We start from the raw sequence: 3,194 nt of genomic DNA, 5'->3' as shown, positions 1-3,194 counted from the left end.
AGTGCTATAATCTTCTTTCTCTAATAGTTGTAAGTTGAAAAATTCGCACTAAAAATTCGAATCCGAAATTCGAATCACAAAAATTTGCATATTACACATTCATTACCTTGCCGATTTTTGCGAGTAAAAAACAATCATGAATTTTCGAATATTCAATGAATATTCTAAAAAATATTTGCAAAATATCGCAAATTCGAATATGGCCCCTGCCGCTCATCACTAGTCACCAACTCCGCTGCAGAGCCACGCATTCCATGCTTGGCAGCCGTCAGCAGGTTGACCCAATGCGCAGTGTAGGTGATATACCTGCCCTGACCGTGCTTTGCAGACCAGGTATCGGTGGTCAGATGTACCCTTGCCCCAACACTGTATGCCAGAAATGCCATGACTTCCTTTTCAATCACTGAGTAGAGGTTTGGGATTGCCTTATTGGAAAAAAAAAATTGTCCGGGTACCTTCCACTGTGGTGTCCCAATAGCGACAAATTTTTTGAAGGCCTCAGACTCCACCAGCTGGTATGGTAAAAGCTGGCAGGCTAAGAGTTCCGTCAAGCCAGCTGTCAGACACCGGGCAAGGGGGTGACTCTGTGACATTGGCTTCTTACGCTCAAACATTTCCTTTACTGTGGGCAGATGAGATGGAACTGCTGAAGGTGAGAGGCGGAGTGGCGGGTGGTTGAGAGGGGGCAAGGATGACAGCAGTGGTTGACGTGGCTGAAGATGCTGGACCAGGAGGAGGATGGTGGCTTTGAGCTTGTGTGCTGCTTCTACTCGTCATCATGTGTTGATCCCATAGGCATTTGTGATGTGCGATCATGTGCCTTCGCAAAGCAGTTGTACCTAGGTGGGTGTTGGATTTCCCACGACTCAGTTTCTTTTGGCACAGGTTGCAAATGGCATCGCTGTTGTCAGAGACAGACACACAAAAAAATTGCCACACTGCTGAGCTTTGCAATGACGGCGTTCTGTTGGTGGCAACAGCATGCGTTGATTGGCGTGCTGTCTGGCTGACCCTGGGTGCCGATACATGCTGTCTGAATGTGCCACTAGCTCCTTGCGACGACCTCCCCCTGCTTCCAACTCGTCTCCTCCTTCTCTCTGTCTCCCCTTCTCTTTCCCTCTTTCTTCGAGCAGGCACCAACTTCGAGCAGGCACGAGCTGGCATCCACGGACACATCGTCATCATCAACCACTTCACTTGTATCTGACACCTCAGCAAAGGTAGCAGCAGCGGGTACAACATCATCTCATCACACTGTACGTCCATGTGTGTAATGCTGCCTGACTGAGACATATCCCTGTTATCTACATCCCCTGGCAATAATGGTTGCGCATCACTAATTTCATCCAACTGATGTGTAAATAACTCCTCTGAGGGATCAAGTGAAGCGGCCGTGGTGGCTGTGGTGGTAGTGGTGGTGGTGGCGGCGGGCGGGAGAGTGGTGACCAAAGCTAAGCAGGAGGAGGATGGTGCGTTTAGGTTCTTAGCGGAAGCTGTTGAAGATTGGGTGTCCTGTGTAAGCCAGTCAACTATTTTCTCAGAATTTTTTGGGTTCAGGGTACGTGGCCTCTGAACACTGGGCATTATTTCAGGGCCAGTGTAAATCACAGCACCACGACCACGACGGCCCCTGCGGGGTGGCCTGCCTCTGCCTGCCATTTTTTTTTAGATAAGTGGTTTATGCGTGCAAGGTACTGTGCCACCCTATATAAGTTGTGGGCAGTGGGCACAGTACTGTGTGGGCCTGACTCACACGGGCTTGCAATTTGCAAATGTGATTATATCACCGAATTTTTTTTATAGAATAGTTTTTATCTGCAAGGTATTTGAGTGAATGACACCCTGTAACGGTATGAGTGGAGGCCTAGCCACTAGCCAGTATACAGTCTGAGTGGGCCTGACACACATGGGCTTGCAAATATGATTATATCACAGAAAAAATGTAAATCAATTTTTTTTTATCTGCAAGGTATTTGAGTGAATCACACCCTGTAACGGTATGAGTGGAGGCCTAGCCACTAGTCAGTGGCCACAATACAGTATGTGTGTGCCTGACACACACGGGCTTGCAAATGTGATTATGTCACAGAAAAATATTAAATAGATTTTTTCTCTGCGAGGTATTTTCTGTCACACCCTGTATGAATGGTGTGCACGTGCTGTCTGTGACTGAGCCTGCAGCCTCACACACGGGCAGCCAGGCAACTTCAATATATATATATATATATATATATATATATAAATAAAAAAAAGCAGTCTGATGTACCAGCCCTGAAAAGGGCTTTTTGGGATGTTGTCAGGACGCTGTCCTTACAGCAGATGAGTCTGTGGACACAGAACAATGCCCTAGCTAACGCTTTCCCTATTGAATCAGCAGCAGCAGTACTGTCCCTCCTCTCACTGTGAATGCAGCTTCCGAATGAATCTAAAATGGATGCTGTCCAGGAGGTGTGAGGGTCTGGGAGGGAGGGTCTTCTGCTGATTGGCTGGAATGTGTCTGCTGACTGTGAGGTACAGGGACAAAGTTTACTCAATGATGATGTATAGGGGGCGGAGCGAACATCGCATATGTTCGCCCGCTGCGGCGAGCGCGAACAAGCAATGTTCGCCGGGAACTATTCGCCGGCGAACTATTCGGGACATCACTATTTAGAAGCTGGTCTTAATAAAGCCCTAAGCTGGAGGTGGTTCCGAAGTTATAAAGAGACACCGGCCTCTTCATCACTTCAGCGCATCCAGCACCAGTTCTAAATGAAAGAGAGCTTCTTAATGATCTTACATTTAGACCATTTTCTATACCTGAAACAGGCGTAAAAAATGGTAAATTAGAGGGGCTGGCCCATCCCCTTTCCCGGCAATGCAACACCCACAATTTTAGACCTGGCATGAGCGGGATGAAGTAGCAGATAGAGGTGCAACTAACTATTGTGCCGCCATTTTCTCCTGAAATACGCTTGATATAGGCGTATTTCAGTATAATAAATGACCCCCATGATCTTTTGAAAAGTCTACCTTTAAAAAAAAAAAAGACAAACAAAAAACATCTGTTCATTTGAAGATCATTAGCAATTCATGTAAATTTATGGTTACACAGTCGCATGACTGCCTCAAGGAGAAAACAACTCATTATCTGATAAGTAATTCTATTATATAAAGACTTTATAAACACCACTGTGGAGAGAGTCACCATCTGC

Source organism: Bufo gargarizans, chromosome 2 (assembly GCF_014858855.1).
Source record: "Bufo gargarizans isolate SCDJY-AF-19 chromosome 2, ASM1485885v1, whole genome shotgun sequence".
In the NCBI taxonomy this organism is placed as follows: domain Eukaryota; kingdom Metazoa; phylum Chordata; class Amphibia; order Anura; family Bufonidae; genus Bufo; species Bufo gargarizans.
Note: the sequence above shows the minus strand (reverse complement) of the source record.